The sequence below is a fragment of the Castor canadensis genome, chromosome 9 (assembly GCF_047511655.1).
Source record: "Castor canadensis chromosome 9, mCasCan1.hap1v2, whole genome shotgun sequence".
Classification (NCBI taxonomy): Eukaryota; Metazoa; Chordata; class Mammalia; order Rodentia; family Castoridae; genus Castor; species Castor canadensis.
Genome location: NC_133394.1, coordinates 98,715,329 through 98,742,602, shown reverse-complemented (window position 1 = coordinate 98,742,602; position 27,274 = coordinate 98,715,329). Strand labels below are relative to the sequence as shown.

The 27,274-nt window shown below is 40.0% G+C and overlaps 1 long non-coding RNA gene across 1 annotated transcript; it reads right to left on the bottom strand.

The window, feature by feature from the left end:
• Nucleotides 1-156: 156 nt before the first annotated feature.
• LOC141410763 (uncharacterized) lies at nt 157-26,053 on the bottom strand. The gene is made up of 4 exons (XR_012435548.1): nt 25,827-26,053; nt 21,014-21,220; nt 14,788-14,941; nt 157-412 (listed from the first exon to the last, which is right to left on the bottom strand). It is a non-coding gene; the product is annotated as an uncharacterized lncRNA (long non-coding RNA).
• Between the last annotated feature and the right edge of the window lie 1,221 nt (nt 26,054-27,274).

Here is a 27,274-nt window from a genome sequence, read left to right as displayed (position 1 = left end):
GTGTACATATAGTACTTCTGAGTTATTTATGTTTTATCAATATCTGGTGATCATAAACCATGTACTAAAGGTGAACAAATCATATCAGTATGATTTAATATTTCCTGGATTTGATTCAAATGTTGGGTATAAGCTCAAGATTCTATATCAGCATTATTACTCCTTAATAACCCACAGCCAGCATATCCATGGAAGAAATGCAATCAAATTTAACTTACCTTTAAATTCCTGAGATCTTTAAATGAAAATTGTCACATGAAGAATCAGAGCCAAAAAATCGTTAAAAGGGTGGTGCCCTTGAATGGCATATAACTTAATATGTGAAAGAAGTAAAGTTGTTGTAAGCTCAGGAAATGTTGATTGTTTCCCTTGGGCCTCTTCTCTGTTGAAGTCCCTTGAAATGTAACTTCCTCTGAAGGATGATTAAAAGACACCAGAAACAATTTAATGTTCTGCACCATGATGTTAGTGTATGTTGACCTGAACAAAACTATTAACTTTCCGACCTACTAATGACTTAAAATAAGAAAACATTACACTAAAAGGTATTACATGTTGAAGTGATAATAACATATTATTTTTCCTGCAAGTGATATTTTGATGTTCAACAGATGCTTTTATTAGTTCCTGTGTGTATATATGCAAAAGCTAAAATATTTTAATGATAGTGATACAGCATTTGTGAGGCTCTAGTAAGCATAACATTGGGAGACAGAAGGGAGGCATTTGGGTCCTCTCTTCCACAAAGCAGCAATATAATTTTAAGCTACCTGTTTCATATTTCTGAGCTCTATTTTATTTGTCTAAAAATATAAGAAATATGCAAAAGTTCACTCCAGTTTGCATTATTTCTAACATTATACAATTCTAAGTAAAATTAATGTTCTTTAATTAATATACGCTTTCCTGAGTTACAGTAGCAGAAAAGAATGAGAAGTTGAACAGAATACTACTTTATTGTTAAAAAAACATCTATCAGAATGCCACCTACTAAAATGCTACTTAATGTCTATGAAAACTTAAGGTTATCATTTATAAAAATTACCTTATATACGCTTGAAAGTAATGCAAATATTATTCTGGTTTTTTAACATAGCCTTTAACAGTTCATCACTTAAACAAATGATCCAATTATATCACTCTGACTATTGTACATTATGTACCCAGGAATAGGATGAAATTCTTTTTCTATAGCTTGTAAAAGCTCTCAGTTCATATTAAGATTGCCAAATTTCTGTAAGGATAGTGCAAATCAAAAATACAATGAGCTATCTTCTCACTCCAATTATAATGGCTGCTATAAAAACACAGTAGCAAAGCGGGTAAGGATGTAGAGGAAAAAGAACTGTTATACATTGTTGGTAGGAATTTAAATTAGTACAGCCATTATGGAGAACAGTAGGGATGTTCCTTAAAAACCAAATGTACATCTCTTACATGATTCAGCTGTCCCAATTCTAGACCTATATTCCAAGGAGATGAAGTCAGAGTATCAAAGAGATACTTGCGCTCCCATGGATATTGCAGTATCATTCACAATAGCTAAGATACAGAATTATTCTAGCTGCCCGTCAATGGAAAAATTAATAAAGAAAAATGTGATATTTTTGTTTATACACATATACACAGTACAATATTATTCAGCTATAAAAAAATCTTGTTTTTTGTAGCAAAATTAATGGATCTGGAGAATATTATGTTAAGTCAGATAAGCCAGACACAGAAAGATAAATACCAAATGTTCTTATATTTATAATGTAGAACAGTGGTTACAAGGGGCTGGAAATTTGGTGGGGACAGCGAATAAAGGTAGATTAGACAGCAGATACCAAAACACAGAAGAAATAAGTTGTGATGCTCTGCAACCCAATGTGACTACAGTTCACAATAACCTATTATGTATTTCATGATGTTCTAGAAGAAAGAAACTAAAAGGCTCCAAACATAAAGAAAGGATAAGGAGAGGGAAGTGTTGATAATTCTGACTTGATCTGTGCACATGGTCCGTGTGTCAAAATATCACACTCAACTCTATTAATATGTACAATTAATACATGCTAATTATCCTGATTTTATATTTAACCCCGGTTTTAATGTAGCTGGATGTTTTTTGTCAAGATCTATGGCTATCACTTCTTTATTATGCTACCCTGGCAGATACCTTCTTTTAACTATCTCTAACCTCCGAATCTCAGTAGGATGCTTTACTTCCTGTCATGGGAACCTCAGGCCAGCTACTTTCTGGCTACTTTCAAGTGTATATGAAGCATTTGAACACAGTTTGAGAGTCAGAAATATTCTATTTGTTTTCATTTTTGTTTTTCTGCAATATTAAAGAAACATCAAGTAGCTAGAAAAAAGTTTATAACAATTGCATTAAGGTTTGATAATTAAATGACTCCTCAGAAATTATAACTTACATGTCAACACTATGTTCTTATAATAGTTGAACTGTTGTTAACTTATTATAATTATACACTTGTGAACTATCCAGATTAAATAACCTGGAAATGACTATACTCTACTCTGGAGCTATATTAATCTAGCTGTAACAATGGGAAAAAACTAACATTTGCTTATCATTTTCCATTAAACTCATATCAAAGTGTTCTCATGGAATTACTATAAGTAACCCCCTTGACAACTCTGTTGCTGGTAGATAAGAGCCTAGAAACTTTAGTCACTAAGAGAAGATAATTTCAGATATATGTTTATCTTATTTCATGGATATATTCTAGATTTAAATACACCCTGTTCTTTGGTATTCCTTCAGGCAATTAATTGTGCAATCAAGAAATAGAGTGTCATTTAATGCTAGTATATTAGAGTGATTGATTTCATTCAATCCACCACCAACTTTTAAGATACTCACTGTTGTTATTACCATTCAATACATAAGATACTGAGGACTTAAGGAATTAAATTTTGTTCCTGGTTTTCAGAAACAAGAGAGCAAAAAGAAAAGAAACACTCTGGGCTCCATACAACAGGCTTTGAACCATTGTGTTATATTGACTATGAGGATTTTTATTCATCCCCACCTTGTTCTACAGTTATTTCCATGGTTTGTCTTCCTTCTGATCTCTAATTATTTGACCACAGGATCCATTTCTGATTCACTTCCCCCTCCATTATCATATCTATCACAGAGACCTTCTGTTAATAAGAGAGATTCCGATAAGTATGTGTTGGATAATTAAAGGAAGGAGTGAAAGAATTTCCTGCAAAGTCAACGTAGAATGGAGGACAAAGTTTGCTTGACTTTTTAAAAAATAAAGTGGCTCTGGAGGCCATGCTAAGTAGATGCATAATTCATGATTGAATCATGATGTGGTATGAGTAGAAAGTAGTGGTTTTGGTGCTATAAGTTCATGTAGAGGTAAGAGTATAATTTCATATATGTAATAATTTCATTTGTATAAACATGTAGTATGCTGTTTGACAAGTAAAAAATGCCCAATGTAGCTCAACTAGTCCTAAAATTATCATATATACTGTCATAATCTAATTTGTGTCCTATTTTCATTCCAACATTGCCTAAAATCAAAGAAAAAGTGCATTTCTTTTCACCTAAAGAACTAATCTCCATATTTTATTCAGTTTCATGCAAAAAGAGCCGGTGCATTTAAGTATTTAATCTCGTCTTTCTAATCAGTCATGTGCAAAGCATTAGCCCTATTAAATGCCTAGAAACTTTAATCTCTAAGTGAAGATAATTGCAGGTATATGTTTACTTTATTTCATGGAGATATTCCAGGTTTAAATACACCCTGTTCTTTGATATTCATTCAGGCCATTAATTGTGCAAATCAAGAAATAGAGGGTCTTCTAATGTAGATATTTGATTGTAAAGAGGTAATTATACTCTTCTCCCTTGGAAATCCTTATTGTCCAGGAAACAGTCCTCTAAGCTATGTAGCAAAATATGGAAGAAATTGGTTAGATCATTGTATCAGTTCCCCAAAGCATAAATGATTCTGTGTTATAATAGAGCAGGCTTGTTTTTCAATTTAAATGAAACATACATTACAAATAAGATCTATCTTGTAAGTATATCTCTTTGTAAATATATTTCATATATAAATATCTATCATTATAAAAATATTTTGTATATATGTCTGTGTGTGCATGTTTTACTTTATTTTGTCTTTGTTTCATTAATGATATGGTTTTATTATGATGGTAAAATTATATCTGAAATTTTAAGTATGAGATTGAAAATATTCTACACGGTTGGCAGGAAGTTTCTTATTTTGTGAGGTTAAAAGTAGGTCATGGTTAGCTGGGTTCAGAAATGACCACTTGGGAGCATCTCTGATGGAACATTTACTATGGATCAAGGCTAGGTAGTCATAGATTCCTTTCAGATGTGATTTGAGATAATTTGTGTGAATTGTATAGATTTTTTTGGCATAATGTTCTCACAATAATTTTATGTCCCATCATGAGATAGATAGAATTACCGAACTTTCTATAAGGGTGTTCAGTTAAGAGTTAAGAAAATGTTAAAAATAGGCATTTATTGTAAGCACATTTTTATGTTTATTTTTCTTTCAAATAGGCTAAGCTTTTGGAGCCTGGACCAGTTTGACTCTGATTGATAGCTATTGTCTCTTTTCTTATGCCCAACAAGTAGGGAGCAGTTAATCTAACCTCTTAACAATGGCCTGAACTGTTATTATGGGAACCTTGCTGCTTTGAACCCTTCACAGTCACCTGGAGAAAACTCTCCTTCAGTTTCAAGGAACACTGCAGCCTCAGCTTCTGGCCATGACTTCTGCTTGAGGAGCCCTTGTTCTGGTCATATAACTCTTTCAACCCTTAGTGCAAGGAAACTTCACTTTAGTTATTAGAAGCTTAGGTGATCTACAAATAACCTTGTCTACTCGTAAAAGCCCTCCTCCTGAAGTCCCTACCACTAGCTGCTCTGGATCTAGTAATAGCAGTCCTCTACTAGGTCAGAAAGAGGAAGTGCACGCCACCTAGAAAGTCAACAAAAAGCTTGTGATTAATGGATAGGGGGCTATCTATCATATGCATAGCATGTGATTGGTTATAAGGGTTGTAAGATTTTAAGGGAGGCTTATGATTGGTCTTTACAAGAGTTGCAATTGGTTTGGTAAAACTGGAAGCTAGGGCTGTGATTGGTGCAAATTAGACCCCTGTTTGTTATGCCACAAACAGGTGTGCTATTCCATACCTTCTTGTGGCTTATAGTAGGCTGCTCCCTATAATTTTTAGCTTAGTCTGAGAGGATTTTCTCTTATGTAACAGCATCCCCTATGCCCACGTTGCCCTAATAAAAACTTCTTCTGAATGGTCATTTTGTCTACTTGTTGACTTTATCATGGGTACAGCAGGTTGAACTGGTTGCACAAAACATAGGCGAAGAGCCAGAACTTCCAGCTCCAGTTGTGGTACCAGTAAGAACAAAGCTGAAAAATCCCAGAGAACAACTGAAGGCAGAATTTGTAAGAAGCTGAGAGAGAAAGTGGAATTATTAGGAGAACAAGAGGTGACAGAGAAGCTGAGACTATAGAAGATCAGAGGCTGCGAAGAGCCAAGGGCAGGAGCCAAGACTACAAAGACTGCAAGCCCCCAGCGCTAGTAGAGTTTGAGAGCGAGCTCCCAAATATAAAGAGACAAGGGTCTCAAAACCCTCAGCTCAAGAGCTGACTCTGGTTGCAGATTGTTGATGCCCCAAGCACTGGGCAATGAGTCTGCCTAGAGCAATAAGCCTCCAGCTTTTATAAGCTTCTGGTTACCTAGGGCCTGAACTAAAAGCTTCTGAGATTGGAATCCCAGCCTGTGAGCTTCTGGAACTCAAGGCCATTAACACTAAGGGAGCTTCCCTTGCCTGTCTGAGATTTCTATCTGGACAGAGTAGCAGATTTCTCAGCCATCCCTTTATTACAATCCCATTGAATAGTTAGTTGTGATAATGAAATGAGTAAAGCAGTTAGAATAATGCGTGACACATATCAATTAACAGTAGCAATTATAATTAATTTTTATAATAATTTTTGAGATAGATTTACTCATATTTTACTAAAGAAAAACATCTGAAGCCTGGAGAAATGACTGTTTCCAAAAACTAAATGGCTATTAAGTAGCAACGTCAAAAATGAAAACCAGTTTTATTACACCCTGGAAAACATCTGTTTCTCTTTTCTTCAGACAAATACTTCATTTATTTCCTTTTTGTAAAATTCAATATACATTCAGTATTAAAATAGAATTTGCACTGATAACAACTTTGACCAAATCACAGAGACCATAGAATTTCTAGTTTTTTTATTTGCTAAATAATCTGTGTTCAATTACATAATGACTTTGCTGATTTAGTAAATTATTTTGAAGAAAAAGTATTTTGGCCAGATATGGTGGCTCAGGACTTTAATTCTAGCTACTTGATAGGCAGAGATAGGAGGATCACAGTTTGAGGCCAGCCCAGGCAAAAAGTTTGCAAGACCCCAACTCAACCGATGGCTGGGTATGGTGGTACATGTCTGTCATTCCAGCTATACAAAAGCACAAATAGGAAGATCATTATACTATACTGACCAGCCAGGCATAATGTGAGATGTTATCTCAAAAATAACCAACACAAAACAAGCCGGCAGAGTGACTTAAGTAGTAGAGTGTCTGCCTGGCAAGTGTAAGACAACCAAAACAAATTTCATTTTAAAACAATGTTAGTTTGCTGGTTTAGTGAATGCAAATATCACAATTTTTATGTGTGTGTGTGGTACTGTGGTTTGAACTCAGAGTCTACACCTTGAGCCACTCCACCAGCCTTTTTCGTGATGGGTTTTTTTTGAGATGAGGTCTCACAAACTATTTTCCCAGGGCTGGCTTTGAACCACGATCCTCCTGATCGATCCACTGCCACCCAGCCCACAATTTCTTAAGTTTAGATTTGATTTTGGTTTTCTTGTGCCCATAAAAGGTCATCTTGTTTCAAACTGTATTATCAGTTTGCAATATAAGGAGAAATATGTGTATACATGAATGCAAATGAATTTAACATCATTATACTTTTAAATCGTAAATTATTCTTATAATTTAAGGTGTTGGATAGATTAGTATTTTGTAAGATCTTCTAATGTTTATATTTCTATCAATTTGTCTAGAATTTTTAACATATACAATGTTTCTTATTACCATAAATTGACCTACCATTTAATACTTTTACTTATGTATCCTAACTTTCAGAAAATCATATTGGCTTCTTCATTAAGGAACTTCTATCTGTTATATATTTACAAATATATGGGTATGCACATATCTGTATATTATACACTTACACATATAATACTCAGTTTTTATTTTAAAGCAAATCTGGGAGCACTTTATATTAATAGAAGTATTTGACCTTTCTTTAAAATATGTTTCCTTCTTCTTGCCCATCTATAACTTCTAAGAGTACTACAATTTTTGCAGTTGTGGCCTCTGCCAGTTTAAGATTACTTTATTCACCTTCAACAGGGAGCACATCAACCCCATTCAAGATTTGGGTTTCCTTTCCTTTTTGTATACCGCCAGTGTGTGTTATCCCCATAGTGTATGACCCATGTCCAATAATATTACTGCATTTGTTTTGGGTCTATAATCTTCATATGAGGGAGAACATGAGATTTTTGGCCTTCTGAACCTGGCTAACTTCACTTAAGATGATATTCTCTAGTTCCATCCATTTACTTGCAAAAGACAACATTTCATTCTTATTTGTGGCTGAGTAAAATTCCATTGTGTGTAAATACCACATTTTCTTGATCCATTCATTGGTTATGAGGCATCTTGGCTGTTTCCATAGCTTGGCTACTGTAATAGTGCTACAATAAACATGGGTGTGCAGGTGCTTTTGTAATAACTTGAGTCACATTCCTTTGGGTATATTCCCTAGAAGTGGTATTGCTGGATCATATGGTAGATCCATGTTTAGTTTTTTAAGGAACTGCCATATTGTTTTCCAAAGTGGTTGTACTAGCTTACATTCCCATCAGCAGTGTACGAAGGTTCCTTTTTTCCCTCATTCTTGCAAGCATTTGTTGGTGGTGGTGTTCTTGATGCTAGCCATTCTAACAGGGATGAGGTGGAATCTTAATGTGGTTTGGATTTGCATTTCCTTTATGGCCAGGGATGGTGAGCATTTTTGATGTATTTTTTGGCCATTTGGATTTCTTCCTTAGAAAAAATTCTGTTTAGTTCAGTTGCCCACTTCTTTATTGGTTGGTGGAGTTTCTTTTTTTGAGCTCTCTGTATAATCTGGTTATCAGTCCTTTGTCTGATGTATAGCCAGCAAATATTTTCTCTCACGCTTTGGGTGGTCTTTTCAGTTTGGAGACTATTTCCTTTGTTGTGAAGAAGCTTTCTAATTTTATGAAGTCTCATTTGTCCATCCTTTCTGTTAGTTGCTGGGCTGTTGGAGTTCTACTTAGGAAGTCCTTGCCTATACCTATTGTTTCCAGGATATTCTCTGCTCTTTTGTGTACTAACTGCAAGGTTTTGGGTCTGATATTAGGGTCCTTAATCCACTGTGAGTTGATACTAGTACAGGGTGATAAACATGGATGTAGTTACAGTTTTCTGCAGACAGATAGCCACTTGTCCCAGCAATATTTGTTGATGAGCCTCTTTTCTCCATCATATATTTTTGCCCCTTTGTCAAAGATAAGGTGGGCAAAGCTGTGTGCATTCATATCTGGGTCCTCTATTCTGTTCCACTGTTCCATCTCTTTTTGTGCCAGTACCATGCTGTTTTTATTGCTACGGCTCTGTAATATAGATTGAAGTCAGTATTGTCATACCTCCAGCATTGCTCTTTTTGCTCAGTATTGCCTTGTCTCCTTGTGGTCTTTTGTGTTTCCAAATGAACTTTAGGGTAGATTTTTCAATCTCTGTGATGAATGTCATTGGAATTTTTATGGGAATTGCACGGAACATGTAGCATGCTTTTGGTAGTATAGCCATATTTACTATGTTGATTCTGCCAATCCATGAGCATAGGATATCTTTCCATCTTCTGTAGTCTTCCTCAATCTCTTCCTTCAGTGGTTTGCAGTTCACCTTGTAGAGGTCATTTATGTCCTTCATTAAGTTTAGTCCTTGGTATTTGATTTATTTGAGGCTATTGTAAATGCAATTGTTTTCCTATGTTCTTTCTCAATTTGTTCATTGTTGGTGTATAGACCGGCTACTGATTTTGTAAATTCCTTTTTTTATTATTGTTTTATTATTCATATGTGCATACAAGGATTTGGTCATTTCTCCCCCTGCCCCAACCCCCTCCCTTATCACCCACTCCGCCTCCTCCCTAACCCCCCAACCCCCTCAATACCCCGGCAGAAACTATTTTGCCCTTATCTCTAATTTTGTTGAAGAGAGAGTATAAGCAATAATAGGAAGGAACAAGTGTTTTTGCTGGTTGAGATAAGGATAGCTATACAGGAAGTTGACTCACATTAATTTCCTGTGTGTATGTGTTACCTTCTAGGTTAACTCCTTTTTTTTTAATTGTTTTAGTATTCATATGTGCATACAAGGCTTGGGTCATTTCTCCCCCCTGCCCCCACCCCCTCCCTTACCACCCACTCTGTCCCCTACCTCTCCCCCCACTCCCTCAATACCCAGCATAAACTATTTTGCCCTTATCTCTAATTTTGTTGAAGAGAGAATATAGGCAATAATAGGATGGAACAAATGTTCCTGATTGAGATAAGGATAGCTATACAGGGAGTTGACTCACATTAATTTCCTGTACGTGTGTGTTGCCTTCTAGGTTAATTCTTTTTGATCTAACCTTTTCTCTAGTTCCTGGTCCCCTTTTCCTATTGCCCTCAGTTGCTTTTAAGGTATCTGCTTTAGTTTCTCTGCGTTAAGGGCAACAAATGCTAGCTAATTTTTTAGGTGTCTTACCTATCCTCACCCCTCCCTTGTGTGCTCTCACTTTTATCATGTGCTCAAAGTCCAATCCCATTGTTGTGTTTGCCCTTGATCTAATGTCCACATATGAGGAAGAACATACGATTTCTGGTCTTTTGGGCCAGGCTAACCTCACTCAGAATGATGTTCTCCAATTCCATCCATTTACCAGCCAATAATAACATTTCGTTCTTCTTCATGGCTGCATAAAATTCCATTGTGCATGAATACCACATTTTCTTAATCAATTCGTTCTTTTCACTGAATATTGCCTTGGCTATTTGTGGCCTCTTGTGTTTCCATATAAATTTAATGGTAGATTTTTCAATCTCTTTAATGAATGTCATTGGAATTTTGGTGGGAATTGCATTAAACATGTAGAGTACTTATGGGAATATAGACATTTTTACTATGTTGATTCTACCAATCCATGAGCATGGGAGATCTCTCTACTTTCTATAGTCTTCCTCAATCTCTTTCTTCAGAAATTTATAGTTTTCCTTGTAGAGGTCATTCACATCTTTTGTTAGGTTTACACCTAGGTATTTGATTTTTTTTGAGGCTATTGTAAATGGAATTGTTTTCATACATTCTTTTTCAGTTTGCTCATTGTTAGTGTATAGAAATGCTAATGATTTTTCTATGTTGATTTTATATCCTGTTACCTTGCTGTAGCTATTGATGATGTCTAGAAGCTTCTGAGTAGAGTTTTTTGGGTCTTTAAGGTATAGGATCATGTCATCTGCAAATAGGGATATTTTGACAGTTTCTTTACCTATTTGTATTCCTTTTATTCCTTCTTCTTGCCTAATTGCTCTGGCTAGGAATTCCAGTACTATGTTGAATAGGAGTGGAGATAGTGGGCATCCTTGTCTGGTTCCTAATTTTATAGGGAATGGTTTCAGTTTTTCTCCATTAAGTATAATTTAGGTTTGTCATATATAGCTTTTATAATGTTGAGGTACTTTCCTTCTTTTCCTAGATTTCTTAGAGTTTTTATCATGAAATGGTGTTGAATCTTATTAAAGGCTTTTTCTGCATCTATTGAGATGATCAAGTGGTTTTTGTCTTTGCTTCTGTTAATGTGGTTTATTACATTTATTGATTTTCACATGTTGAACCACCTCTGCATTCCTGGGATGAAGCCTACTTGGTCGTGGTGAATAATCTTCTTAATGTGTTGTTGAAGTTGGTTTGCCATTATTTTGTTGAGGATTTTTGCATCGATGTTCATTAAGGTGATTGGCCTATTGTTTTCCTTTTTGGAGGTGTCTTTCCCTGGTTTTGGTTTTGGTTTCAGTTTTGGATGATCATATGTATCTAGAAATCTGTCCATTTCTTTAAGATTTTCAAATTTATTTGAATATAGGTTCTCAAAGTAGTCTCTGATGATTTCCTGGACTTCCATGGTGTTTGTTGTTATCTCCCTTTTTGCATTCCTGATTGTACTAATTTGGGTTTTTTCTCTCCTCATTTTAGTCAGGTTTATCACGGGTCTATCGATCTTGTTTATTTTTTTCAAAGAACCAACTTTTTGTTTCATTAATTCTTTGTATGGTATTTTTGGTTTCTATTTCATTGACTTCAGCTCTTATTTTTATTATTTCTCCTTCTATTTGTTTTAGGATTTGCTTGTTCTTGTTTTTCTAGGAGTTTGAGATGTATCATTAGGTCATAGATTTGGGATCTTTCAGTGTTTTTAATATATGCACTCATGGCTAAAAACTTTCCTCTCAGGACGGCCTTTGCTGTGTCCCATAGGTTCCGGTAGGTTGTGTTTTCATTTTCATTGACTTCCAGGAACTTTTTAATTTCCTCTTTTATTTCATCAATGATCCATTGTTTATTAGGTAATGAGTTATTCAGTATCCAGCTGTTTGCATGTTTTTTGTCTTTACTTTTGTTGTTGAGTTCTAGATTTACTGCATTGCGATCAGATAGTTTGCACAGTATAATTTCTATTTTCTTATATTTGCTGAGACTTGCTTTGTGCCCTAGAGTATGATCTATTTTGGAGAAGGTTCCATGGGCTGCTGAGAAGAATGTATGTTGTGTAGAAGTTGGATGAAATGCTCTGTAGACATCAAGTAGGTCCATTTGATCTATTGTATATTTTAGATCTTGGATTTCTTTATTGATTTTTTGTTTGGATGACCTATCTATTAATGATAATGGGGTGTTAAAATCTCCCAGAACCACTGTGTTGGAGTTAACATATGCTTTTAGGTCTTTCAGGGTATGTTTGATGAAATTGGGTCGGTTGACATTGGGTGCATACAGGTTGATGATTTTTATTTCCTTTTGGTCTATTTCCCCTTTTATTAGTATGGAATGTCCTTCTTTATCTCATTTGACCAATGTAGGCTTGAAGTCTACTTTGTCAGAGATAAGTATTGCTACTCCTGCATGTTTTCGGGGGCCATTGGCTTGGTAAATCTTCTTCCAGCCTTTCATCCTTATCCTATACTTATTTCTGTTGGTGAGATGGGTCACCTGTAAGCAACAAATTGTTTGATCTTCCTTTTTAATCCATTTCATCAAGCGGTGCCTTTTGATGCGTGAATTAGGTCTATTAACATTAAATGTTAGTACTGATAGGTATGTGGTGATTCCTGTCATTTAGTTGTCTTAGTTGTTTGAAGGTTTGATTGTGTGTACCTAAATTGAGTTTACCCTCTACTGTCTTGCTTTTTCTTTTCCTGTGGTTTGGTGCTGCCTGTCTTTTCATGATTAAGTTGGGTTTCACTTTCTGTGTGCAGAATCCCTTGAAGAATCTTTTGTAGTGGTGGCTTTGTGGTCACATATTGTTTTAGTTTCTGCTTATCATGGAAGGCTTTTATTGCTCCATCTGTTTTGAATGATACTTTTGCTGGGTAGAGTATCCTGGGGTTGAAGTTATTTTCATTCAGTGCCCAGAAGATCTCACCCCATGCTCTTCTTGCTTTTAATGTTTCTGTTAAGAAGTCTGCTGTGATTTTAATGGGTTTACCTTTGTATGTTATTTGTTTTTCCTCTGTTACTGCCTTCAATATTCTTTCCCTAGTTTCTGAACTTATTGTTTTAATGATGATATGTCATGGGGTAGTTCTATTTTGATCTGGTCTGTTTGGTGTCTGAAGGCCTCTTGCATCTGTATGGGAATATCTTTCTCTAGATTTGGGAAATTTCTGTTATTATTTTGTTGAATATATTATGCATTCCCTTCGCTTGCACCTCTTCTCCTTCTTTGATGCCCATGATTCTCAAATTTGGTCTTTTGATGGAGTCAGTGAGTTCTTGCATTTTCTTTTCACAGGTCTTGAGTTGTTTAATTAATAGTTCTTTGGTTTTTCCTTTAATTACCATTTCATCTTCAAGTTCTGAGATTCTGTCTTCTGTTTGTTCTATTCTGCTGGATTGGCCTTCTGTTTTATTTTGCAGTTCTGTTTAGTTCTTTTTTCTGACGTTTTCCATATCCTGGGTGGTTTCCTCTTTAATGTTGTCTATTTGTGTCCTGAGTTCATTTATCTGTTTATTAATTGTGTTCTCTGTTTCACTTTGGTGTTTATACAGTGCTTCTATGGTTTCATTTATTTCTTCTTTTGCTTTTTCAAATTCTCTATTTTTGTTGTCTTGGAATTTCTTGAGTGTCTCCTGTACATTTTGGTTGACCCTATCCAGTATCATCTCTATAAAATTCTCATTGAGTACCTGTAGTATGTCTTCTTTTAAATTATTCTTGTGGGCTTCATTGGGTCCTTTGGCATAGTTTATCTTCATTTTGTTGGAGTCTGGATCTGAGTATCTGTTTTCTTCATTTCCCTCTGGTTCCTGTATTAATTTTTGCTGTGGGGAAACTTGTTTCCCTGTTTTTTCTGTCTTCCCATCATTGTCCTTGGTGTTGTTACTGTCCCTGTACTGTGTGCAATTAAGTATTTTCTAGCTTGTAATACTAACAATGGTTATATTTAGAATGGAAGGGTGAGAGGAGATGGAAAGCAAGAAGTTAAAGAAAAAGGGAAAAGCAAATAAACAGACAAGTAGGTAAAAACAAAACAAGGAATCAAAAAAAGTTTCAAAGGTGTAAACAAGGAGTGTTGGTGTACTAAACGACAGTAAGCAGAACAGGCATTAGAGAGACAGAGAGAGGATTGAAAATGAAAAATAAAAATAAAGATAAGAATAAAAGTAAAAAATAAGTAAATAAAAGAATTATATATATATATAAATAAAATAAAACAAAATGAAAAATAGAAAAGAAAAAAACCTCCAAGTTCAAATGCAATGAAATTTCAGTGTTAATAATTTTGGTTTCCGTCTCAGTCTCCATTTCTGGAGATGGTGCCTCAGATGTTCTTCTGTAGTTGTCTCAACAAAGGGGACACATAAAGTAGAATAAAACTGCATTAAAAAAACCCACAAAGTGTCCCAAGTTCAAATGCAATACAGTTTCAGTAAGTTTTTCGGCATGCACGTGTAGTTTGGTTGTTTTCTCATCAAAGGTAGGGAGAGAGAAAAAAAAAAAGTGTCTGGAGACAGTTCTGTGAATGTCTGTCTGCGGCTGTGGCTTGGCCTGCCCCCTCTCAACCTTTGCTTTATGGCATATCACTGAAAGTTCAGCACTGAGAGCTCAGTTCCTTCCCCACCCTTGACAGCTGAGGAGTGAGAGATCAGCTCTCTGTCTCACCACTGTTCTGAAGGGTGGGTTCAGTGTTTCACTCCTACCACCAATGCTGATGTTAGATTACAGTTCACTGTTTATGACTTTCAGTTTTGCTGGAGGGGAGGGGTTCAGTCTGCCCAGGGGCTGCACTGGATTATTTTCCAGGGTGGAGTGGGGTCAGGGGGTGAGTAGGGGAACAATGCATGATGCATGATGCTCACCTGTTTCTTCTGCAGTTTCATGCAGGCAGCTTTGTAGCCTGCTGGCAGAGAGAAATGGCGCTGTTGTTTTCAGTATAGCACAGTGTAGAGAGGCTTTCCACAGGCTAGGGATCTAGGATGTCACAGGTTTTGATTCTGATTGATGCTTTGTCTTCTGCTTGTTGGGAGAAGAAAGAAAAGAAAAAGAGAGAGAGAGAGAGAGAAGTGGTCAGGGGCTTTTCTCCCAGGCCCAGAGGCCAGACATGCCTTGCTGGCTGTGCTGTGTGGGCATTAAGAACTTTTGAAAGCTACTTCCTATTAACTTCTTTAATTAGTTTCAAAGCCTCTTTTACAGTTATTTATGTTAAATTTCAGAACACAAGAGGAAGTTGTTCTTAGGATCAATGAACAAATTTAAAAATTTTCTAACATCCCATGAGCAATGGAGCCTCTTATTTATGTTTAAAATAGTCTCTCTACACCAGGCCATTATGAAACACCAGATAAATCATGAGACTTAAAAACAAAGAGTTTGATTTTCTTTTAAATCACATGAAATCTCTTTTAATATATCTGGAAACTTAGATATCACATGATGGTACAAAGTGACTTTAACTAAAATAATCTTATTCCATTTTAAGTGGGAGATGTGATGATTTTAAATTTCAAAGCAGCTTATACAATCCCATAGCTGACAAAACTATATTTTACTAAAAATAAAAATGCAATTTCAGAATATTTTTGGAGCATCACCTTATAAATTTCAAATATATAAATTTCCATACATCTAAGAAGAATATTTAGACCTTTAATTCATCAATCATAATTCTGAAATATTTATCCATTGAACAAACTTGTAATGACTCATCACAGGTATTAGCCAAAGTAGAATACTTTTACATGCTATACTTATGTTTATCTAAAATATTTGAACTTAAAATACATTTAGCCTTTTGTGCTTATTGTTAAAATGCAGCAGTAAACATTCACAGCACTGCAGTAAACAAGGTATCATGTAACTTTTCATTTACCAGAACTTTCTGTTCTAATGTGGATTCATTAGACTATTACTTTGCTATTAAACTGAGTTGTATATACAAAAATGTAGGTGATTCATTACAAAGACCATGGGATGTTGTGTGTGATAGAAAATAGCATAGCTCCAATCTTATTTCAAAATCATTTAGAAAATAATGAATTTCCAGAAATTTAAAGAAAACTTCACTGCAGTGGTTCTGATTTAATGTTTAAAATGTTGTGTATGGACCAAGGTGAAAAATATTCCAAACAGACACAACTGTTTAGAAGGGAAACTAAAGTAGCCTTAAATGTCAAATGCCTTTGCCAATACATACACAGCTTATTGTCTGGGGAAATCTGGAGAAGCACAGAAAAGCAAACTTGTTAAAATTCTATCCTCACTGAGATCTTGTTTCCTCATTCTCAAGCTCAAATTTTTTTAGAATTCAGTCTGTCTGCAAATTGTGCAAGAATATTTCTTTGTAATGAACAGAAATATTGAGAAGATGGAAGAACAATAAACTTTAATATACTTTGAGTATTACAAACCTAAAAATTAGTAGAGCAGGCAACCTCAACTCAATTTCACCTATGACAATTATCCTTTTCTCCTTATGATAGGAAATCTGGAATTAAGAATTCCCAAACATTTCCCTTCTATGATAAAACTTCCATATTAGGATATTTTTTCTTTTTCATTCTCCAATTTTTCAATTATTGTATTTAGTATTATTCAAAAGTCAGACTTGATAAATTACTTACCAAGTGCCTGTCTTAAACAACTGAAGGTACATATTTTGTTTCTAGAGCAACTAATTAATGGAAGCTCCACTGTGTATACTGCTTTGGAAAGCAAAATGATGAATTCTAATGAGCTATACAAAACTGTTGAGTCAGATGCCCTGTGAAGCATGAACAGCTTAAGGGAAGGCTTTATAGTTATTGGTTGTTGTGGTATGTAGAATCAATCAAAAAGCCCCTGGAAGTATGCTGATTTTAGCATCTGAGATTTCTGCTATCAAATAATTAGGTTTAGTAAGTAAAGGCCCTTTATTTTTATTGTAAGAGCTTCTAATTTCAACTGTAAAAGCTGAAAAAGCCATTGGCTATCTCCTGTGCTCTTATTAGAAAGTTCCAACTGAAAATGATTTATCTGTACCTCTATAACTGCCTGGGCAAGTTGGACAGGCAAGGGCATATTCTCTGCAAAGGAAGAAATGGAAAAGGAAATCCAAAAATGATGCTGTACCATCCAGAGACAGGACTGTCACTTAAGCCCCATAATGGTAGTAGCATCCACTTCAAAACTGAAAGAACTGGCTTGAAATTCTTTTAATTTTCCATAGGACCAAAATACTTTTTATGACATGATTCCTTTTTGCCCCTAGGTTTCAATCAGACTGCTGACAAAAGGCAAAGTTTTTAAATTTGCAAGTTTGTCAGTCTATAGAATAATGGAATTTGAAGTTGAAGCCTCCCACTCAGCAAAATATAAAGATATAACTATTTTTGTCATCATCCTTTGTGAATATCCTAAGCAAGTATTTTTCTTTGATTTCTTGATTAAGATATTTTCTTTTAGTCTGCTTCAGGGAAGAAGCAAATAAACAACCTAAATTCCATGCTGCTATGGAACTAGAGGAATGCACAGCAATTGGAGGCAATGAAATGCTTTTAAAGATCAGTCTAACGTGCAAGTAATCAAGATTCTTAGATTACTTCGCTATATGTCTTTTAGCCAGAAAAATGATCCTCAGACTTTCAACATGCCCCCACACTTGTCTGTTGCAAGAAATTGAAGATTTATGTTCTAGAAAAAGTGCAATTAGGGACTCAAATTTACAACCACCAGACATACCTGAAACAAATGTGCCATTACAAAATCAGGAGGCTTAAGAGATATGGCCCATCTGACTAATTTGACAGGGAATGCAGCACATGGATTTAATCTTACAGGAAAGAGCCAGGGAATAATCAACATGACTTTACTTTCTTCTCTTCCTTCAGATATCCTGCCAAATAGAAACTGGAGGGCCCAGGATTATGATGATGTAATCCATACACATCAGCCTCCCAGGTCAGAGAACAGGATGGAAGAAGGGAAGAGTGAGGCTTGAGCGGTAATCTAAAACTATCCAGTACAACATGCTTAAACAAATTTTTTAAGGACCTACTTTCTCAAATTCAAATTATTTTTGTTATTCTAAAGATTTTGACAATTTGATGAAAAAAGTTTTTAATGTTTTACAGGAATGAATAACTATAAAATGAATATTCTCTAGGGACAGACTTTTAAAATGTGTATAACTTGTAGGTACAATCTCTCTACATAAATATATAAATATCATTATACACAAGGTACATAGAGACATAAAATTGAATTTGACTCTGACAAGATTGAACCTGAGGGGCCAGGTATAATTGTACATGTTAAGTCGACATGGATGGAAAGGTCAAATTGGAGCCAAATAGTAATGCAAACAAGCTTAAAGCAAGCTTTATGGAGAGTGCACTCTCAGGCGAGGTTCACCATCCCCAAAGAGCAGGGCCGGAGTAGTCGCGCCTGAGAAATGGCAGCCCAATTTTTATAGTTTGGGTGAAGTCAAGAGCTTAAGGTATTATGGGGCATCGGGATAGTTGAGGCTTGGTGGGGAGGAACTTAGGGTAATATGGATCTGTAGGATAAGTCAGGACCCATTGCCTGCGAGCGGGAGCTGCCATGGTAATTATGAAGCCTCTAATTGCTGGGCGCACATAATCGCTGTGCGCCATGGTAACTATGAAGCCTCTAATTGCTGGGTGTGTGTAATCGCTGTGCGCAAGAGTTGCCATGGTAACCATGAAAGGAAGGAGGGGGTGGAGTGGAAAATCTAGCAGAGAGTCCCTGATCGCCATGGGGTGGCTGCCCACTGGCCAAACATCCCAGACTCTTAGGTATAGGGGTGCAGAATCAGTTCTGGCTACTTCCTGCTGAAAGGGGGCAAAGTTAGGGGCTAGGGATGTCTTGGGTCATTTGATCGGTGTCGCCAGACCCCATGGGGAGGAGCTGGTAGTCATGAACCTGGAACATCATCTGGTTGAAGGTGACCCGAGTTAATTGGCGTAGGCGGCTCTGGAAAAATCAAAAGAGAAAGGGTGCCAGAAGCAGAAAAAGGCAAATAATTATTAGGGGTCCAATCAGTGGGGTAAGAATGTTAAACAGGGGTGTATTCCACCAGCCAGGGGTGTCAGTCGAGGCAATACTGTAGCGGCGTATCTCGTCACTGAGCTTGTGAAGAGATTGGACACAAGTTTCTACCAGGCCTGACTCATTAATATAGTAGCAGCACTCTTCCCAAAGAAAGAAGCAAGTTCCCCCTTTATCTGCTGTGAGAAGGTCCAAAGCGTGGTGGTTCTGTAGGGTTACTTGAGCTAGGGAGGTTATCTGTCTTTGAAGAGAGGCAAGGGATGTTGCTGAGTCCTCAAAGCCTGTCAGAACCTGTTGAGAGAGACTTTGGGTTTGGATCATTGAGTGAGCCAGGGCACCAGAGCTGAAACCGGTAGCCACTATTGAGGCTGCCAAAGATATGCCCACAAGGACAGGCAGGAAGACAGCTCTCCTGGTCCTATGTGGAGGTGAGGGCTAGGTCCCTGATGTAAGGCCTATGAGTTGGAAGAATTCTCCTTTTTCATACATAGTAAGTTGGGGAACCATAGAGACAGGTAAGCAAAGCTGGGAAGTTAGGGCCTGTTGGGTAAGATTTTTTGAAAGTGTGCTGTTACACCAAAAGAAGCCTCCTGGAAGGGCCCAGAGGGAATCTGATATGGTAGAGTTAGTGGTGTTACATAGGCCAGGATCAGAGTAGCAAAAGGGCAATTGTAGGGATAGAGGATCTCTATATAAGAGGGCTCCCACGATGGGGGCAGACGGAGGTGTGGAGGCTGACCCGTTTGATGGGAATGGCCCAGATAAAGGAACAGCTATGAGTGGCGACCTGGACAATGCAGCACAAAGGAAACATTTAGTTACATTGGCCAGGCCTGACCTATTTAGCAAGCGGGCACCTTCCTGTGCCAGGGACAGCCAGGAGATAGGGTCTCTCTGGGTTTTGTTTTGAAGCCTGTTTTCTGCTTCCCTAATGGCTTTTGCCTGGTCCTTTAGTACAGTGAGAATCTGGGGGACTACTCATTCATATAGCCTCCAGATTTTGAAGGTTGTTGAGGGACGTGTGTTATACCCAGGTTGATATCCCGTGGCTGTCACCCCAGTTGTCCATCTATTATTCCATGGATCAGGAATGTACAGGCGTACCTGGGAGCCATCATAGGAAGCTTCCAACAAGTTGTGTGAGTGAGATCCAGTGTTGAACTTAATGTAATGAATTTTGCAGGACCAATATGGACATCGTCCATATTCTTCAACCCATTTGGCCCCCTTCTGACAGTATGGTTTGGTTTGATCGAATGTAAAACAGAAATAACCAAGATTTATATTTCCTGTTCCATACGTGTTCATAAAGGATTGCTGAAACTGGAGGGTGAGCAGTCTGCTACACCCCCTGGAGGGGCAATCCCCAGCATCAGTGAGGTGGGTAACCACCCTATTGTTTTTTGTATAAGTTTCTTGGATCCTAAATCTCCAACGATAAGAAGAAGATGGTTCAGATAGGGTTGGGGGAAGAGTTAGGATCAGCACTAAGAGTGTCCCCCACCCGGGAGATCCGGAGGGAGGTGGGCCCCATTGGTGTAACTTGCCAAGTTTTGGTAGGTGTGTTGGGTGGAAGCTTCTTAAGGCGGGTGAGGTGGTACCAGGTAGGGTTTCCCAGAAGTTTCGCTGCCGAGGGAGTGGTGAGGATGACAGTGTATGGTCCCATCCATCTGGCTTGGAGGGGCTTTGGATGTAGCTGCTTGAGAAGAATGCTGTCACCTGGAGACAGGGGGCCATAGTCTGGCGGAACAGTATCTGATTGGGGTAGGTAACGATCTGCGTGGGCTCAGAGCAAGGAGCGGAGGAGAGTGAGGTAAGATAAGTATCCTATTAAGGGAGGTGTGCTTGATGGAAAAGTGTGGGAAAGGAGAAAGGGGCAGCCATACAACAGCTCAAAGGGGCTTAGGCCAGTTGGCTGCCTAGGGGCCGCTCGGAGGCAAGTGAGGGCCAGGGGCAGCAAGTCAACCCAGGAGAGCCGGAGCTCTAGGGACAGCTTGGTGAGCTGTTGTTTGATCAGGCCATTGGCCTGCTCAACCTTACCTGAGGATTGGGGGTGGTATGGGGTGTGGAGTCTCCATGTGATGGCCAGGTGTTTACAGACTAGTTGAGTGACCTTGGAGATGAAGGCAGGGCTGTTGTCTGACTGGAGACTTCATGGAAGGACAAAATGGGGAATGATGTGATGGATGAGTGTGTCTGCTACGACTGTAGCCCCTTCTGTGGCCATAGGAATGGCTTCGATCCACCCTGTAAAAGTATCAATAAAAGTAAGAAGGTATCAGAGTTTTTTGTGTTTAGGCATATGAGTGAAATCAATCTGCCAATCTTTACTGGGCTGGCTACCATGGAGTTGGTGGAGGGATTGGCAGAGATGGAGTCCACCGTGGGGGTTTGCTTGAGAGCAAACAGAGCAGGCCTCCTGGACCTGACAGATGGTGGATTGGAGGCCCCTGGGGTGAAACAAGGGTTCCAGGAAGGAGAGAATGGCTTTGGGGCCTATGTGTAGTGAGTTGTGGATGGCAGTGATGACCTCTGATGTCTGGCCCAAGGGGAGGATCAGACGGTTGTCTTTGAAGATCCACCCATTGGAGGACATAATTCCCCCTTCTTTGAGGAGAGCAGTTTGTTCTTTTGGCTCATAGTTTGGAGTAAAGCTAGAAGAGAGGAAAAGGATAGATGGGGAAATTGACTGTTTGGCTGTCTTTCAGGCTGTTAGATCCACGAAGGCATTTCCTCGTGCCACTGGGTCGTTGGAGGTCTGGTGTCCCCTGCAATGGGTGATGGCAACCCCCTTTGGGAGCTTATAGTAGTTTGGCAATGAGGGGTCCATTGACCACCAGGGTGCCCCGTGTGGTCAAGAAGCCCCTCTCCTTCCAGATGGCTGCATGAGAGTGTGCTATAAGGAAAGCATATTTAGAATCAGTATAAATGTTAGCAGTTTTATCTTTGGCAATGGTGAGCACCTGGGTTAAAGCTGTGAGTTCAGCCTTTTGAGATGTTGTTCCCAAGGGGAGGGAAGTTGCTGTCAGTACCTGAGGAGGGTCGATGGTGACTACGGCATAGACAGCTCGGCGGCCTCCCTGGTCATCTAGGATGGAGCTCCCATCAACATACATAGTGAGGTCAGGAGAAGGTAAGGGAGAGTCGGTAAGATCCTGCCTGGGAGTCATGAGACTCCCCACTGTTTCAGGACAGAAATGAGTTGGGTTAGAGGCTATTGGTGGAGGGGTGGGAAGCAGTGTAGTGGGGTTGAGTGGGGAGCAAGTAGTGAGAGTTATATCAGGATTGTTGATGAATAGGAGGTGAAATGTCTGTAGGTGAGAAGCTCCAATGAGAGAGAGAGAGGAATGGGTGAGGAGGTCAGCGAGTCTGTGTGGGGAATATACAGTTATTGGTTGTAGTTGGGATAGCTTAAGAGCCTCCCTGGTGAGGGTGGCTGCCGCTGCAAGGGCTTGGAGGCACAGCTGCCAGCCCCTGACAATGGGGTCCAGCTGCCTGGAGAGGTAAGCGATTGGTTGGTGAATAGGGCCTGATAGTTGGATAAGGACCCCTTTGGCTATTCCAGAAGTTTCATCTGTAAATAAGTGGTATGGTTTGGAAGGGTTTGGGAGAGCCAAGGCTGGAGCCTGAAGGAGGGTGTCCCTGAGAGAAGAAAAATAGTGACTGACCATGGACGGAGAGGTGAGTGGACCAGTGGGAGTCTCCTTGGCAGCCTGGTACAGTGGGTGGGCCAACAAGGCAAAATTAGGAATCCAGTGTCTGAAAAACCCAATGAAGCCCAAGAAGGATAAAATTTCTTGGGCATCATTAGGAGGAGGGAAGTCCTTTAAGGTTTGGACCCAGTCCATGGTAAGTGCCTTTGAGGTGGGGATGAGACAGAAGCCCAGGAAAATAACAGCTTGTAAGCAGAGTTGGGCCTTGGCTGGGGAGACCCCGTTATTCCTTAGAGGCTAGAAAGTTAAGGAGGTCGGCTGTTCCCTTTTCCGAGTCCTGCTGGGAGGGGGAGCACAGAAGGAGGTCATCGACATATTGTAGAAGTGTACTATGTTTTGTATTACATATGACTAGGTCTCGAGCCAGAGCTTGACCAAAGAGGTGGGGGCTATCACGGAAGCCTTGGGGAAGAACTGTCCAAGTTAGCTGTTGGGTAAGGTGAGTATCTGGGTCTTCCCAGGTAAAGGCAAAGAGGAAGTAGGAGTCTGGATGGAGGGGAATAGTAAAAAAGGCATCCTTGAGATCGAGGACAGAAAAGTGAGTAGTATCGGGGGGACATTGGAGAGGATCATATATGGATTTGGTACCAATGGGTGAATGGGAATAACAGCCTCATTTATGATGCATAGGTCTTGGACTAATCTGTAGGACCCGGCAGGCTTTTTTATTGGAAGGATAGGCATGTTACATGGGGAATTTATAGGTATAAGGAGACCTTGATTTAGGAGTTTGGTAATTATTGTTTTTATGCTTTTTTGATGAGTTTTTGAAATAGGGAATTGAGGTCTACAGGGATATTGGTTAGGGTCCTTAAGAGAAATGTTGGATGGGCAGGTGGTGTGTAGCCACAACTGGGACTGAGATGTCCTAGACAATGGGATTGACTGGAAGAGGAAAAGTGGGCGGAGCGGGTTTAGGAAGCAAAGGGGCTAGATGGCTGGTTCAGGCCAGAAGGAGTGAGTGGGAAGTTAGAGGTTCTGGTAGGTGGGGAGGGATGGTTATGGAGGCCCCAAGCTTTGTTAGACTATCTCAACCTAAAAGTGGGACAGGACAGGATGGGATGATAAGAAAAGAGTGTACAAATAGTATACCTCCAGCAGAGCAAGGGAGGGGTAGAGTTTTGTATGGGCAGAAGGGAGAGCCATCAATTCCCATGACAGAGACCGATGAAGGAACTGTTAAACCCTAGTGGGCAGGCAATACAGAATAGGTAGCCCCTGTGTCCAAGATGAAGGAGATGGACTTACCCGCTACCTGGAGCATGACCCTGGGCTCAGCGAGGGTGATTGGGGTCCCCAAGTCAAGGCGTTGTCAATCTTCTGCCAGTCCGAGAAAGTCGGGGATCTGGATGTCTGGTGGGACTGGCCCTCCATGGGGAGCCGCAGGGGGTAAGACCTGTCCAGGACAATCTGATCCCCAGTGACCCAGCTGTTTGCATTTTGGGCAGGGTTTAGTTGGAGGTCTCGGGTTGGGGCACTAGCGAGCCCAGTGGCTTTCTTTGGCACATTTGAAGCAGGCCCCCGGAGGGGCTGATGGGAGGTTTCGGGTTCCTCCTTTGACTCGGGGTTGTGGTCCTGCCGGCCGCAGGGCTGCTACCAAGGCTTGGGTTTGGAGGGCCACCTTTTGTTGGAGGTATTTTTGGCAGGTTGACTCTGCTGCCTCTTCTCGGGCATTAAAAACTTTAAATGCCAGTTTCATCAGATCCTGTATAGGGGTTTGAGGGCCATCTTCAGCCTTTTTTAGTTTAGTTCTAATATCTGGTGCAGACTGGGATATAAAATGTCCGGCCAGGACTGCTGCCCCAGCAGGGGAGGTGGGATCTAGTTGGGTATATTGGGTGAGGGCCTCCTGGAGGTGGTTAAGAAAAAGGGCTGGATTTTCATCAGCCCCTTGGGTTACCTCACGAAGTTTGTCAAAATTTACAATTTTGTTGGACACCATGTCCATGCCCTGTAGGAGGCATTGGATCATTATGTCTCTCCTGCAACGACCTGGAGCTTCAAGTTGGTAGTCCCAGTTAGGGTCGTGGTCGGGAATTGTGTCTTCCCCAACTGGGACTGTGGGATCAGCCAAGTGGATTTGGTCAGCATAACGCTGGGCAGTGGCTTTGATGTGTTCTCATTCATCAGGGGTAAGGGTGGAGGCCATAATGACAAATACGTCATGCCAAGTTAAGTCACAGGCCTGAGATAGATAGCAGAATTCTTTAGCATAGAGAGAGGGGTTGGTGGAGAAGGACCCCAAGCGCTTTTCTATTTGTGATAGGTCCTGGAGGGAGAAAGGAACATGGACTCGGACTGGTCCCTCCACTCCCGCCACCTCTCAGAGAGGACAAAGGAGAGTGGGTGGGGAAGGGCAGTGTGAGCGAGTGTGGGAGGCTATTGGGGATGTAGGAGGGCAGGGAGTAGGTGGAGCAGAGGGAGTGGGAGGCAAGGCCAAAGGAGATGGCTGCTTGGGTGGGGAAGGTTTTGTGGGTGGGGGAGGGGGAGGGGAAGCCGGATGTGACAATGAGGGTGGTTGTGGTCGGTGGGGGGGAGGGTTGAGGAATTCAGTGGATTCAGATAAAGGAGAAGGGTTGGGGTATGGGGTAGGGGACCCAGAAGGATTGGGTGCTTGAGCAAGAAGGATATGGGAAGGGGAACATTGGAGGCAAAGAGAGGGGCAAGAGCACAGCTCCCAAAAGGCCTGTACATATGGGACTTCAGACCACTTGTGGGTTTGGCGACAAAAATTATCAAGATCAGTGAGGATATTAAAGTCGAAAGTGCCCTGTGGAGGCCATTTTGAATTGTTGTTTAAAGTATATTGTGGCCATGCAGTGGTACAATAGAAAATGAGCCGTTTGCAGCGGAGGTCTGGAGAGAGTCCCAAATTTTGGAAATTTGAGAGGATATAGGACAAAGGAGTCCCTGGGTCCAGCTTGGATTGGGAGGACCCCATTCCCAAATTGTCAAAGAATCTCAACTTTTAGAGAAGCGTCCCTCACTAAAAGAGGAGACCCAGTTCAGAGGAGGCAGCCTGGACAGGGGAGATGTCTCTCCAAATGTCCAAGTGCAAGGAGACATGGAGGGGCTGATCCTGGCGTGGCCGCGACTAGGACAGGGGCCCGAGGAGGAACAAAACAGGGGAGGAGACTCACCCAAGCCAGAGCTGGAGCGTCAATCCAGAGAGGAGGAAGGGCCTCAAGCCAGGGCCTGGCCCAGGGCCCTGCCTGCCTGGAGTCGGGTGAGGCTTGCTTCCTCCTGGGTTTTGGCACCAAATGTTAAGTCGATGAGGATGGAAAGGTCAAATTGGAGCCAAATAGTAATGCAAACAGGCTTAAAGCAAGCTTTACTGAGAGTGCACTCTTGGGCAAGGTTCACCATCCCCAAAGAGCAGGGCCAGAGAAGTCGTACCCGAGAAATGGCAGCCCAGTTTTTATAGTTTGGGTGAAGTCAAGAGCTTAAGGTATTATAGGGCATCAGGATAGGTTGAAGTTTGGTGGGGAGGAACTTAGGGTAATATGGATCTGTAGGATAGGTCAGGACCCATTGCCGCCAGTGGGAGCTGCCATGGTAACCATGAAGCCTCTAATTGTTGGGCGCACATAATCGCTGTGCGCCATGGTAACTATGAAGCCTCTAATTGCTGGGTGTGTGTAATCGCTGTGCGCAAGAGTTGCCATGGTAACCATGAAAGGAAGGAGGGGGTGGAGTGGAAAATCTAGCAGAGAGTCCCTGATCACCATGGGGTGGCTGCCCACCGGCCAAACAGTACAAACATATAATACCAGTTCAAGAGGCAGAGATAGAGGGTCTCAGATTGAAGGCAGCCTAGGCCACATAAAGAAAGTGAGGTCCTATCTCAAAAAATAAACCAGGCATGGTATCACACACTTGAGGTCCCAGGTACTGGGAAAGCAGAGGTAGGAGAATTGAAATTTGTGCAAAAGCACAAGACCCTATTTGAAAAATAAACAAGCCAAAAGGGCCAAGGGTGTAGCTCAAGTAGTAGAGTGCCTGTCTAGCAAGTGTGAGGCCCTGAGTTCAAAATCCACTACCACCAAAGAAAAATGACAGCTAAAAGGGAAAAAGAGCCTGAACCTAAAGACAAGGCCCAGATCCCTGGCTTCTTCTGTTAACCAAGTTTGGCAGTATGTGTGTATGATGGATGACTTTTATGAGGCAAAATTTCATTTTAGCATGGCCCAATAATTTTAAAGTTTCAGACACTTCAGACTGAACAGTGGGAATGTCACATACCTTAACATACCATTGAATGAGTTCAACCTCTCTACAAGAAGAAAATGAAGAACTGACTGAACTTTAGATGTGAAACTGGGGAGTACCTAAACACTCTGTAACCAAGTTCTCCTCAGGGAGTAAAATAGGTATCAACAGGTCTAATTTTGAACCTCTATGAAGTGTTGTAAGAGTTGATTATGTTAATGCTAGCAAACATTCACTGTCATTGATTTGGCCTGTGGGAATCATATACATCCCTCCCCGGTGACTTTGTACTTGGCCATGTCTTTGGTCAGTGAAGTGAGAGAAAAGTCTAGGACACATTAATGACTGTTTAAGAGACATTGCAGTTTAGCCTTTCTTT